At 42.6% G+C, this 14,801-nt stretch overlaps 1 protein-coding gene across 15 annotated transcripts in view; it reads right to left on the bottom strand.

Annotated features, from left to right (window-relative positions):
- Positions 1-4,632, bottom strand: part of ZNF148 (zinc finger protein 148) — a 146,635-nt gene extending 142,003 nt beyond the window's left edge. For 13 of the 15 annotated variants that reach the window (XM_086401951.1, XM_086401965.1, XM_086401925.1 and 10 more), the window contains exon 1: positions 4,448-4,632. The gene's annotated coding sequence lies outside the window, so the exon portion shown is untranslated. Of the gene's footprint in view, positions 1-3,570; positions 4,417-4,447 lie in introns of those variants that run through there. The other 2 variants (XM_086401907.1, XM_086401937.1) reach the window with 2 other exon arrangements.
- Between the last annotated feature and the right edge of the window lie 10,169 nt (positions 4,633-14,801).

Here is a 14,801-nt window from a genome sequence, read left to right as displayed (position 1 = left end):
AGAGAGATGGGAGGAATGTGGGAGAAAAACAATTGTGTGAGGGACAGAAATGTTGGCTTCCCCTGTGGCTCAGTGATAAAGAATCTGCCTGCCAATGCAGGAGCCACTGGAGATGCAGGTTTGGTCCCTGGGTCTGGAAGATCCCCTGGAAAAAGAAATGGCAACCCACTCCAGTATTCCTTTTGGGAAATCCCATGGACAGAAAAGCCTGGCAGGCTACAGTCCATGGGGTCTCCAAGAATCCGACACAGCTATACGACTGACCACACAAGCATAAGCACTGTGGAAGAGAACAGGAAATCTGGAGAAAAAGGGTAATTTGGAAAAGAAGGAGTAACTGTGAGAGTGACAAAGACACGGAATTTGGGGATACATGTGGAATTGTAAGAGAGATGGCAGTTCTGGGAGGAAAAAGAAGAGTGGATTTTAGAAAAAGAGTTTTAGAAAAGAATAGGGAATTGTGGGGGAAAAAAGAAAAAGTCAGTTTTCTGAAATCTTACACTGTTATGGGATTACTTCACAACTGTATTTCTCCCTCTAAAAGAATAAAAATACCATAAATTCCTTGAGGGTAGAAACTTCATCTAACACTTTTTTATTAAATCCTCAAAATGAATTAGACAGATTCTTAAAACAGCTAAAGATCTCTAAGTAGTCATTTAGGCCTGAGGTAAGAAAATCAAAATTAAACCAGCCTCCAGTTTCAAACCAGATTTACTCAGATTAAACTAGCCTCAAATTAGAAGAGAACCTTTGGTCCCATCCATTAGATGTTTCTGCAGGACTATTACAGTTCCAGTCTAATCCATTCTGTTGTCTTCCCTTAAATCTAAAGGCCTTCCCCAGTCAGATAGCCCTTTGTTCTTCACTATCTCCAATACACACTCTCTCTGTCTCACACACACACATACACAACTCTGTCTGTAATACTCATAGTGCTCAGCAATTTCACAGTCCCACTACTAACAGTAAGGTGAATCCTACTTTCTATCAGTCATTCAACAAGTACTTATTAAGCACTTAAGAATCAAGCTGTTGTGAATTTTCCCAGAAATTAAAGTGTCAGCTCTAGAGCAGGTTACAATCTAGCTACTATTTGCAAAACAAACAGAAAAAATTACCATAAACAAATATAAGATTTAGCACTATAGAATCAACATGTGAATGTTGTTTTTATTCAACATGTAAGGAGTCGTCTCAAGAGCTAGGGTTACTTAAAACAAGACTCTTAAAAAGGGGAGCAAGACCTTTCTATACTCCCAATATCTGTCACCCTGACTCGGGAATGTTGAACCTCATACCAAATTTCAAAAACCAGCATTTCAAGAATCTACAATAAATGAGCAGATGCTCTTTCCCACCATATTCCCAACATATCAGTGACTTAAATATGCTAATTTCCTTAATGATTGTCACAAATCTGTCTCACCAATGTACTTTAAATCTCCTTCAGAGCCAACTATATCCAAATGTCTTGAGACTTCTTTACCTTTTCTTCAGTCTCCCACAAAATTATCACCATCTCCACCATAACCTGTCCCTCATCCTCCTCTCCCTCTTACCAATTTCCCCATCCCCCAGCCCACAAAGAAACACATAATCACACTGACCCATTCTTTCCTAAAAAACGTAAGACACCACCAAAGCCTGGAAAGAATAATCAAAGATCGTTTTAATCCATTCCCAGATTCCCCACACTAAAACTCTCCAGAAGCCTGTCAAAGAATTCTGCACTGTTGACCTGGTAACTACTTTTAAGAAGAACAACTATCACTGCCAAGCAACTCCCCCTCATCTCTAAGCAGCGACACTTAGGCTGCAAAGATGCTGTTTCCTACAACCTAGTCTTTCCTAAAGGTCCACCAATCTAACTTCCCTTACTCATCTCACCCAGTTTTTCCAGTCTAATTTAAAATGTTTTTTTCCTTTAAGAATATTAAATATATGACATCAAATTAAAAAGCTAAAATAATAACTATCAAAGTTTGAAAAGGAGGAGGAAAAAAAGGATAATGGCAATGACAAATCCTTTCCACTCAGAGTAAGAATAAGAAGTCTTTTGACTCCTTTTTAATGTTACTTTGATCAGTCAAGAAATAAGAATACATACATATTACCTGGAGACCTAGAGAAAAGCATGGTTAAGAACTACAAAAAATGCTTAGAAGCAGTCTCTGGAAAGTGGGGCTGTAATGGACAGGTGAGACAGGGGTTACTGCTTTTCATTATAAGCTCCCTCAGGACAATTTTTAAAATTACATACATGTATTACTTTATATAATTTAATGGAGAGAAAACAATGATATACTTTATTTAAATCCATTAAACTTATAAAAACTAAAAGAACTGATAATATATAGTGCCAGTGAGGGGGAAGGAAACAGATCTTCTCATACTATGATGACAATAAAAATGGGTACAACCTACTATGTAATATATTGAAACTCTTAAAAAGAATGAATAACTCTATAAATGTACTGACATAGAAAGTTTTCCAATCTTTTAAAAATAATCCTGAATTATTTCTATAAAAAATTTTTAATAAAAGCCCCTCTCGACTCAAATGTTAAACTGTATTCTCCTTTAGAGTTATTTCCTAAAAGAACAAATGACTGAATTTTCCCATCGCTCCCCTAAATTTCTATCTTCCCCTTTAATTCCTCCACCCTCTATATCCATAAAAGGATTTTTCATACTACTCTCTCCTCAGTTTAATTAATATTACAATGCAATGTGTATATAGTCTTTAATAATATAAAACATGAATAATTTTCAGATAAATCTTAAGGGTATGGTTTTAGCCCAGGGTTCCCTCTTGGAAATAAAGCCAGTCTGGTGTGAGCTCAGCAAACCCAATAGCCTGGGTACATTTCCTGATAGGGAAATACTAATATTCCCTCCAACCTGGCTCTAGAATCACCCAGTCTCTTCAGGTTCCCCTAGACTTCAAAACAGCCAGTTCTGACCTCCTTGCAACTTCTTAAGACCAAAACAGATATCCTCATCCTCCCTTCTGCAGCTGCACACTTTGTAGGCTAATGCATTTTCTTCAATACCACCATGCCTTAGTGAGGGTATATATTCAGGAACCATGAGTGGAAAAGATCTCCAACCAGCAGAGAGGAACCAATAACCAGGGTTATGGAACCAGTCCTGTCAATCAGACTAATCTGAGCTACAAATGGGGCCTCCAAAGAAGGGCCACCATGCATGGACTCTCCCCACCATTAATTATAACCCTGTGTACTGCAACCCAAGCTGAATAACACGGCAACAGTTCTCTTGGACCAGATAAGCTGGGCAGTGAAGAAGAAAACCGCCAAGTCAAGTAATTTCCATTCCAGCATCTGCCAGTAGTGTTCAGTTCACCCAGCCACTGGTAAGTGATAATATTTCAAAATTGCTAAAATCTAAACCCTGTGGCCTAGCGAATGCCTGTAGGCCGGGCATCTTCTTAAGGTCCGCTTCAGAGATTCTCAGACTCACTGGTGCAGTTCTAAAGCTTCTCAGACCAAACTACTACACTCTGATTCTCAGTGACCCCCAACCACTGTCAGTACCCACACTTACCAGATGTCATCTTACAGAAGAGCCCAAACAGGTTCGGAACTAGGCCATCCTGGCCCATCTGGAATAACTCTTTAGTCTTTGGACCAACATTTACTAATTTTGCTACATCTGTCTATTCTATCATGCATTCTCTTCATATTCTCTGGTATTAAACACTCCCTCTTGCTTCAAACCTACCCTTTCTATTCAGGGAAACTCCTCATATCCCGTCTTTCCTTTCCTTAGAAACGCTTGAGTTCTTTCCACAACGAAATACCTAATGTATCTACACAATGAACACCCCCCGGAATCCTCAAGACTCCTCCACAGCCGCCCCCTGCATTCCTCCACCTACCTGGCATCTTCCCCTCCGGCCTCTCTCCTAGTGCACGCTCCCACTACGTTTCCTGCAAGGATTCCCTTTTCTCCAACCCCTGCCCTTCCCTTCTCCCAAAGAACACATTCAGGCAGCAACAGTGACTGAGGCCTGCGGTGCATAAAGCACTGCACCAGGCACGGCAGACAAGAGACCTGGTGTCTCCCTAGGCTTTTCACACCCACATCCAGCACCCTCGGGCCAACCCGTGCCACCATCCCACCTCCTTCCCTACCTCTGACACCCGCTTCAGGCCTCGGAGGCTGCCTTCTCGCTTCAACCACCCCCGTCATTATCCTTTCTCAACCCCCCAACCCACCATCCGCGCCCTGCTTCCTCCCGTCCCCCAACCTGCTCCTGCGTTTCCCTCGGCCTTGGCCGGTCCCGGGGCCACCCCCAGCCTCGCCACGGCTCGCTCCCCCCCGGGTCAGGCCGTTACCGCCGCGCGCTCCCCCCGCGCGCCGCCCCCTCCCCCTCCCTCGCCCTCCCCCGGGCCCGGGCCTGCCAGGCCGAGCGCTTTACCGCGGGCGGGCGCCGAGTCGCGCGGTCACCGACTGCAGGCGGCGGCAGCTTCAACCTTTCTAGGGGCCTTGAGAGGAGGGGAAGGGGGGAGGGGGGAGAACTTTTGCTGTGGCAGCTTCGGCAACAGCTCCCACCCCTGCGCCTTTCTCCTCTTCCTCCCCCTCCTCCTCCTCCTCTTCCTCCTTCTCTTCCTCCTCCCAGAGCAGTAGAGACGCAGACATGCCGCGTCTAGAGCGCCGCCGCGGTCGCCGCCACTGCCGGCGCGGTGCATTGTGGGAAGCCCCGCACATGGGAAGCGCTCCGCGGCGCCCGCCCTCCTTGGGCCGGGGACCAGGCTGAGGAGACCCAGCGTGGCTTCGATTCCGGCGCCTGCGTGTCACCAGACCGGCGTGGTCCGGGAAGCTGGCCCTGAGCCGCAGGGTCCCTTCGGGCTGGACCCGGAAGGAAAGCAATTTGAAAAAGATCAGAACTGAGGAAATGTCTTTGAGATGGGGGTCCGGCTTCAGTATAAATCAGTGCCTAACTCCCTGAGACGTGGAGGACTCAGTGGTCGGGTGCATTTCAGGCCCAGGGCAAAGGAATGGTCGGGTGGGGACCCAGGTGAAAGGTTATCTATCAGAGTTTGGGGGCTTTTTCGTTTCTCCTCTCTTCCCCAGCCCTCTCCGCTGTGACCCCCAGTCACTACCATCCCAAATGCTACCTGTCCCACAGGCGGTAGCCCTGCGCCCTTGAATCTAGAAAACCCCTTTAGTGTCTGCAAACATACGCAAGGTGTGAGCACAGGAAAGGATCAAGAGACCTAGCCCTGGATCCTATTGGGCAAGATCTTACATGGTGTTTCCCCTTCACTTAACTTCGGGCCCAAAACGTCTCTGTATGGCAAAAACTTGGTAATGGTCTATGTAGAGCTAGAATTGCAAAGTTAATGTCTCAAGACTTGGAGGACCTTTAAGTGACCTTAGCCAAACTGTGACCTCCTTAATGGTGCCTTTATTCAACTAACATTTATTGGGCGCTGTGAGGTGTCGTGCATAATGCAGTGGCTTACAATTACTCATCTTTGTGTCCACACCCTAGCACAAGGTCAGCCATGTAAAATAGATGCTCAGTGAATGTTGATTGTGAGATCAGAAAGGTATCATGGGATGAAACACCTTCATTAAGATTTCTTCATAATAGTCTGAAGATTTATTTAGCGTCTCTCTGCAATACTTAAATATAACCCCTGAGAGGAAAGGGAAAGGGAAATCATTAAAATATCTATATAACCATTTCTGGAGTTCTTCTTCCCTTCTCCACACCCACCTTCTCACCCCTTGCCAAATGAATCTTCATTCGAATAGTGCTTTTTGGCAAAACTCCAAACTCCTGCATTATGCACTTGTGATGGCACTGAATTAGATTAGTGTCTGCAAGGTTAATGTTCCCCCAGGCATTAACCTTAGTAAATCGTGATGCCTGTTTAGAAATAGCAGAAGCCCAGAGGTTCAGCTTAATTTAGACACAGGTAACTAAGAAAAAGCAAGGGTAAACCACAGCTCCACAGTCAACTCTTCCTGTGCTTTCTTCATTAAAAAATATAAATTTTAATAAGATGACAGTGCATATTCTGAACGCTAATTGCAACAAAACATTGATACAAGCTAGAGCAAGGGACAGTTATCTGGAGGACAGCCTTCTGGCAACTTCTAGCATCTGCAATGGCATCAAATTCAGATATTAAAAAAAAAAACACCTCTGGCAGCAAAGAGGCAGACACTGAATATTAGGTAATAGGAAAACTAATAACTAAAAAGAATTAAAGGCCTGGAGATTACACCCAGTAGGCTAAGATTGATTGGCCTATCATCAGGAATAGACCTAGTTCTCTACTCAGTACCATAACTAAGAAATAATAGAGGAATAACTCTAACATGGGCAGAATAAAGAGCATAAAGGGGTAGTGACAGCAGAAGTGATGACACGGAGCAAGTTTAAGCCTTTGGTAGGTTAAACTTCTGGTAATAGTTCTCAGAGCCCCAGTCTGCCTTCTTCATGCTCCTCTTGCTCACTTCCCCAATACCAATCCTAGGCATTCAGCCTACTTTCCTTTAAAAAAAAAATTAATAATTAAAGACTCACAAGAAATTGCAAAAATAGTATAAGGAGTCCCATTTACCCTTCACTCATCTTCCCCCAATGGCAAGAGAGTTTTAGAAATATATCAACACCAGGAAATTGACAATGGTACAATATTTTTTAGTAGACTGAGAAGGCAATGGTACCCCACTCCAGTACTCTTGCCTGGCAAATCCCATGGACGGAGGAACCTGGTAGGCTGCAGTCCATGGAATCGCTAAGAGTTGGGCCCAACTAAGCGACTTCACTTTCACTTTTCAATTTCATGCATTGGAAAAGGAAATGGCAACCCACTCCAGTGTTCTTGCCTGGAGAATCCCAGGGCCGGGGGAGCCTGGTGAGCTGCTGTCTATGGGGTCAAACAGAGTCGGACACGATTGAAGTGACTTAGCAGCAGCAGCAGCAGAACTTATTTCTTACCATTTTTAAAAAAACATTTGTGTGTGTGTGTGTATTGCACAATTTTGGGCTTCCCAGGTGGCACTCAGTTCACTTCAGTTGTTCAGTCGTGTCCGACTCTTTGTGACCCCACGGACTGCAGCACGCCAGGCCTCCCTGTCCATCACCAACTCCCGGAGTCCACCCAAACTCATGTCCATTGAGTTGGTGATGCCATCCAACCATCTCATCCTCTGTCGTCCCCTTCTCCTCCTGCCCTCAATCTTTCCCAGCATCAGGGTCTTTTCCAATGAGTCAGCTCTTCGCATAAGGTGGCCAAAGTATTGGCGTTTCAACCTCAACATCAGTCCTTCCAATGAACACCCAGGATTAATCTCCTTTTGGATGGACTGGTTGTATCTCCTTGCTGTCCAAGGGACTCTGAAGAGTGTTCTCCAACACCACAGTTCAAAAGCATCAATTCTTCAGGGCTCAGCTTTCTTTATAGTCCAACTCTCACATCCATACATGACCACTGGAAAAACCATAGCCTTGACTAGACGGACCTTTGTTGACAAAGTAATGTCTCTGTTTTTTAATATGTTGCCTTGGTTGGTCCTAACTTTCCTTCCAAGGAGTAAGCATCTTTTAATTTCATGGCTGCAATCACCATCTGCAGTGATTTTGGAGCCCAGAAAAATAAAGTCAGCCACTGTTTCCACTGTTTCGCCATCTATTTGCCATGAAACAATGGGACTGGATGCCATGATCTTAGTTTTCTGAATGTTGAGCTTTAAGCCAACTTTTTCACTCTCCTCTTCCACTTTTCTCAAGAGGCTCTTTAGTTCCTCTTCACTTTCTGCCATAAGGGTGGTGTCATCTGCATATCTGAGGTTATTGGTATTTCTCCCGGCAATCTTGATTTCAGCTTGTACTTCTTCCAGCCCAGCGTTTCTCATGATGTACTCTGCATAGAAATTAAATAAGCAGGGTGACAATATATAGCCTTGATGTACTCCTTTTCCTATTTGGAACCAATCTGTTGTTCCATGTCCAGTTCTAACTGTTGTTTCCTGACCTGCATATAGGTTTCTCAAGAGGCAGGTCAGGTGGTCTAGTATTCCCATCTCTTTCAGAATTTTCCACAGTTTATTGTGATCCACACAGTCAAAGGGTTTGTGTCAATAAAGCAGAAATAGATGTTTTTCTGGAACTCTCTTGCTTTTTCGATGATCCAGTGGATGTTGGCAATTTGATCTCTGGTTCCTCTGCCTTTTCTAAAACCAGCTTGAACATCTGGAAGTTCTTGGTTCATGTATTGCTGAAGCCTGGATTGAAGAATTGGTGCCACTAGTGGTAAAGAATCTGCTGGCCAATGCAGGAGACATAAGAGATGCAGGTTCAATCTCTGGGTCAGGAACATCCCCTAGAGTAGGAAATGGCAACCCATTCCAGTATTCTTGCCTGGAAAAAATTCTATGGGCAGAGGAGCCTGGCAGGCTATAGTCAATGGGGTTGCAAAGAGTCAGACACAACTGAGCACCTGTCAGCAGCATGTACAATTTTATTCCATGTGTCATTTCTGTACCCTCTACAACCAGGATATGAAACTGCTCCATTATCACAAAAAAAACTCCCTCATGCTACATTCTTGTATTCACAAATTTACCTCCCCTTCTAACTCCCCACACTATCCCTGTTTCCTAGTAACCACCAATCTGTTTTTCATCTCTATAGTTTTGTCATTTCAATAATGTTATATAAACAGAATCATATCGCATGTAACCTTTTGATGTTTTTACCTAACATAATGCCCTTTTCCAGTAGTCATGTATGGATATGAGAGTTGGACCATGAAGGCTGAGCCCTGAAGAATTGATGCTTTGAACTGTGGTGTTGGAGAAGACTTTTGAGAGTCCCTTGGACTACAAGGAGATCAAACCAGTCAATCCTGAGAAAATCAATCCTGAATATTCTTTGGAAGGACTGATGCTGAAGCTGAAGCTCCAATACTTTGCCCACCTGATGCAAAGAGCCAAGTCATAAGAAAAGACCCGGATGCTGGGAAAGATTGAGGGAAGGAGAAGGGGATGACAGAGGATGAGATGGTTGGATGGCATCACCGACTCAATGGACATGAATTTGAGTAAGCTCTGGGAAATGGTGAAGGAAAGGGAAGCTTGATGTGCTGCAGTCCATGAGGTCACAAAGAGTCAAACACTACTGAGTGACTAAACAACAGCAATGGCTTTGAGTTCCATCCATGTTGTGACAGGTTTCAAACATTCATTTCTTGTGATTGTTAAGTGATATTCCATTGTATGGCTGTACCAAAATCTGTTCACCCATTCCCTAGGTGAGGTACATTTGGGTTGTTTCCAACCTTTTTGCTATTATAAGTAAAACTGCTGTGAAAACCTGTGTACATGTTTTTGTGTGTACTTAAATTTTCATTTCTCTAGGGTAAATACCTAAGATTATGATTGATGCGTCATATGGTAAGTGCATATTTAATTTTTTTAAGAAACTGCCAAACTATTTCCTAGAGTAGCTATTATCCTTTTACCTTCCCATCAATAATGTATGAGAGATCTAGTGTGTCCCCATCCTCATCAGCACTTGATATTATCACTCTTTTTTATTTTAACTGTTTTAATACATATGTAGTGGAATCTCACTGTGGTTCTTTCCCTTTTAAAAAGGAGCACTGTCTCCACAAAACTGGTTCCTGAGTAGGATATATGCTCTCTCTCTCTTACTTTCCGTGGTGCATTTTTAAACAAGCTCACCAGCCCATTTGTTGAAGGATACTCAAGTGTCCACCAACAGATGAACAGATAAAAGAATATGTGGTGTATACATACAGTGGAATCTTATATATCTTACATATTACTGCAGAGAAGCACAACTCTCGTGGATAAATTGTTAAATTAATATTAAGCACATACAGCATATATCTTTTTTTCACACCCTTTTTAAGATGGCTCCAGGAAATATCTGTTAAGCAGATGTAGAAATTTCCCTGAGGAAGTGATATATATAAGCTGCTCAGGATGCAGTTCACAGGTAGAAAACTTTAATGCCCAACAAGCTAAGCAGATAACATGAATAAGTGAGGCAGGCCAGATATAAAGATAACTGACAGTAAAAGGGACAGTAAAGAGCCAGACAGTTCAAGCCAGTCTAAAGGGCATCATCACTACTCATTTCCAGCTGATTATTTCCAAGTGAGAATGTAAAGAGCAAGAAGTCAAGAGAAATCAGGAATCTGAATTTTGGGGTGAACTCTCCCAACTATTAATGTTGGCAAATAACATTTAAAGTTCTTTAAAACAGGAAAGCATATTAAACAAAACGTGTCTGTGGGTCAGATTCAGCCTACAACCTTCTGGCTCTCTGGCTTCTTTAGAAGAGGAATGTACTTCCATCTCTTGTCCCCAAAGACTTCGCCAGGTCTTCAGAACCTCCTGTATTGACCATCTTCCAAGCTTCCTGGACTTCTCAGGCTCAGGAGGATGTGGAAGTACTACCTTCTCTACTCATGTGTTGCCTGCAGCATGAGCCATTTATAAAGGCTGCTGCTACCTTAAGCAGAAACTTGGCTTTTTTGTGTGTGCAAAATTCTAAATTCATAACCCTGTCAGCGATTGGGTCACAGGAGCCTGCTCCACTATATCTAGTCCATCCCACTCAATCCAGAAAAGCATGACTTCTCCTGTTCTCAAGGGCCATCTTTTCACAGGACACTTTTCCCTCAGTTCCCGCTTCAGATTTGAAGGAAACTTACTGATCATTGATATGTTCTAAAACTCATGACCAAAACATGGTAACAACTCCAGTGTCCATCAACAGATGTACAGATAGAAGAATATGTGGTGTATACATACAATGGAATCTTATCCAGCTTTTAGAAGGAAGGAAATCCTGCCATTTGTAACAGCATGGATGAACCTGGAGAAAAGTGTGCCAAGTGAAATAAGCCAACAGAGAAAGACAAACACTGCATGATTCCACTTGTATGAAGTATCCAAAATAGTCAAACTCATAGCAGCAGAGACTACAATAGTGCTTACTGAAGGCTGGGGACAAGGGGCACAGGGGAAATGGAATATTATTATTCAATGGGCATAAAGTTTCAGTAATGCAAGAAAAATAAGTTCTAGATATCTGCTATACAATATAGTGCCTATAGTTACCAATACAGTATTATTTTCCCTGGACTTCCCTGGTGGTCCAATGGTTAAGACTTCACCTTTCAACGCAGAGGGTATGTGTTCAATCTCTGGGCAAGGAGCTAAGCTCCCACATGTATCCTGACCAAAAAGCCAAAATATGAAACAGAAGCAATATTGTAACTAATTCAATACAGACTTTTAAAAAAATTGTCCCCATTAAAAATAATCTTAAAAAAAAATTGCTTTCCTGACAAATCTCATGTTAGGTGTTCTCACCACCAAAGAGAGAGAGAGGGAGAGGGGTAGAGAGAGAGAAACACACCCAGAAGGAAACTCTGGGAGGTTTTGGGTATCTCTGACCTTGCCAGTAGTGATAGCATCACCAGGGTTTGCATATGTCCAAATCATCAAATTGTACACATAAATATGTGTTGTTCTGGGTGAAAAGTGAACGTGTTAGTCCCTCAGTCATGTCTGATTCTTTTTGACTCCATGGACTATAGCCTGGCAGGCTCCTCTGTCCATGGAATTCTTCAGGAAAGAATACTGGAGTGGGTAGCCATTCCCTTCTCCAGAGGATCTTCCCAACCCAGGGATAAAATCCAGGTCTCCTACATTACAGGCAGATTCTTTACCATCTGAGCCACCAGGGAAATAAAGCTATTTAATAAATAAAGCTAAAACTAATGAAAGGCCTATTCTTTCCTGCTTAGGATATTGAGTTTAGACAATATCTTAGACAATATTTTTCAGTTTAGGAGGGCAAGTAGCCCTCCACCTCTCAGTAGCCTCTGAGAGAGGTACTGGGTTGCACTAAAGTTCATTAGCTATGAGATAACTATAGTTGGGAGGGATCCAGGGAAGACCTGAGTGAACATCAAGAACACAGCAATGAATGAAAATAACGCCTTGGGCCAGGATGACATCCAGGGAAAGGAAAAATTAAATAAAGCAACATTATAAGGATAAAATATTATCAGGACCTAGAGATTAGCCTTGTGGTTAAACTAAATCCTTCTCGGTTTAAATCCTATCACTACCACTTACTAGGTTTGCAACCTTAGCTACTTCTCTGTGTTATCAAGTACTCCATCCAGAAAATGAGACTAATAATAGTAACCTCTTCTTGCAGTTGTTAAGAACATGAAATGGTAATACATTTAAAGTGTTTAAAACAGTTTCTGGCACATAGTTAGTGTTCTTTGTGTTGTAGATATCGTTGTTCAGTTCAGTCGCTCAGTCGTGTCCGACTCTTTATGACCCCATGAACCACAGCACACCAGGCCTCCCTGTCCATCACCAACTCCTGGAGTTCACTCAGACTCATGTCCATTGTGTCGGTGATGCCATCCAGCCATCTCATCCTCTGTCATCCCCTTCTCCTCCTGCCCTCAATTTTCCCCAGCATCTTGCTGTTGTTATTCTTACTATTTAAAAGGATTTAAAGACGGTGCTGAACCAAACTGCCTAAAAATAAAATATGATAAGGGCAAAAAGTCAGTTCTTGGAAGTGGACTAAGGCAAGGGAAAAGATAAGAACTATTCAAGTACAAAAAAAGTGATTTGAATGGGAAAATATCTTAGAAAATGTTTAGCTTAGGGAATAAAGACAGTATATGATAGATGGAGCCAAGAAAAATAAGCAATTAAGCTGCAGGGAAAAATAATACATAACATTATTCAAGGGCTTCTCTGATGGCTTAGACAGTGGTGGCTCAGTGATAAAGAATCTGCTTGCAATGCAGGAGACCTGGGTTCGATCCCTGGGTTGGGAAGATCCCCTGGAGGAGGGCCTGGCAATCCACTCCAGTATTCTTGCCTGGAGAATCCCCATGGACAGAGGAGCCTGGTGGGCTACAGTCCATACAGTCACAAAGAGTCAGACATGACTGAGGAACTAAGCACAACATTATTTAAAGAATTTACTTCTGAGCATAATTTTTGCCTGAATAATTTTATTTATAAGGCTAATGAAATTGTAAAGATGCTTGCTATTTTCTACTTAGCAAGTACAAATGAATCAAGCTCCTACCTCTCCTTTCCCAAAGTTTAAGCAGAATGAAGAAAAGTTAACTACTGTTATATGTACTAAAGCTGTGGGTTTCCATAAAATAGAAAGAATGGCAATTTGAAATTTTTATCATTCTAGAGCTTTCAAAGATTTCATAATTTAGCTTATTGTCAGATAGTGTGATATAACGTGGAGATGATTTTTTTTCTTGTTTTTACTATCTTTTATAATTTAAATTTTAAAAGCACATCAGAATTCCAGCCTTACCAGAGAATCTTAAAAATACCCTGTTGCTAAACAATTGTTTTTTGGGGCTCCAAATTCACTGCAGATGGTGACTGCAGCCATGAAATTAAAACATGCTTGCTCCTTGGAAGAAAAGTTATGACCAACCTAGACAGTATATTAAAAAGCAGAGACATTACTTTGCCTACAAAGGTCCATCTAGTCAAAGCTATTGTTTTTCCAGTGGTCATGTATGGATGTGAGAGTTGGACTATAAAGAAAGCTGAGCCCTGAAGAACTGATGCTTTTGAACTGTGGTGTTGGAGAAGACTCTTAAGAGTCCCTTGGACTGCAAGTCCATCCTAAAGGAAATCAGTCCTGAATATTCATTGGAAGGACTGATGCTGAAGCTGAAACTCCAATACTTTGGTCACCTGATGTGAAGAACTGACTCATTGGAAAAGACCCTGATGCTGGGAAAGATTGAAGGCAGGAGGAGAAGGGGATGACAGAGGATGAAGATGGTTGGATGGTATCACCGACTCAGTTGACATGAGTTTTAGTAATCTCTGGGAGATGGCGATGGACAGGGAAGCCTGGCGTACTGCAGTCCATGGGGTTGCAAAGAGTTGGATACGACTGAGCTACTGAACTGAACAGAAACAATTGTGAGGGCCTCCCTGATGACTCAGTGAGTAAAGAATCTCCTGCAATGCAGGAGACAGAGGTTCAGTCCCTGGGTCAGGAAGATTCCCTGGAGGTGGAAATAGCAACCCACTCCAGAATTCTTGCCTGGAGAATCCCATGGACAGAGGAGACTGGCAGGTCATAGTCTATGGGGTCTCAAAGAGTCGGACACAACTGAGTGACTAAGCATTCACACAAACAATTGTAAAGATCAACACAATGAAGGAGTTCCTCCAAAATGACCATCTTCCTCCCTGGGATAAACATTTACAAAAAGCACATATGCAAGACTCAGCAAAAGAGATAAAAGAGGTCCTGGATTGCACTGAAGTTCATCAGCTATAAGATAGCTATAGTTTGGAGGGATTCAGGGGGAGACACAGGTGAAGGGTCAAGATGCACAAGAATGGAGTGCTAGGGTTGAGGCTGTCACCACTGAAGTGATCATCCAGTCAGCCTCAGGCCCCACAGCATGTGGGTCTCCATGTGTGCTCCACTGAACTCTAACACAGAGAGACATGAATCCCAATAACTGATATCTGTAGGTAGAGCCTCAAATCAACAAAGAACCATTAATATTTCAGGCAAAGCCAGAGAAGTGTGCAATACTTTTGGAAAGTTCCCATTGTTTTTTCAGTTGTTGTTTTTTTTAATGTTTTGGTATTTACAAGAGTAAATATCAATGTTTGGAAACTCCACTTATATCAAATATTGCATTCCTCAAGATGCCAGAGAGTAGAGATATTACTGGAGAAGGCAA

The sequence above is a fragment of the Bos grunniens genome, chromosome 1 (assembly GCF_055505025.1).
Source record: "Bos grunniens cultivar Pamir isolate PY7600 chromosome 1, Bosgru_T2T1.0, whole genome shotgun sequence".
In the NCBI taxonomy this organism is placed as follows: Eukaryota; Metazoa; Chordata; class Mammalia; order Artiodactyla; family Bovidae; genus Bos; species Bos grunniens.
The sequence above is the reverse complement of the archived record's forward strand: the minus strand, read 5'-3'. Positions and strand labels throughout refer to the sequence as shown.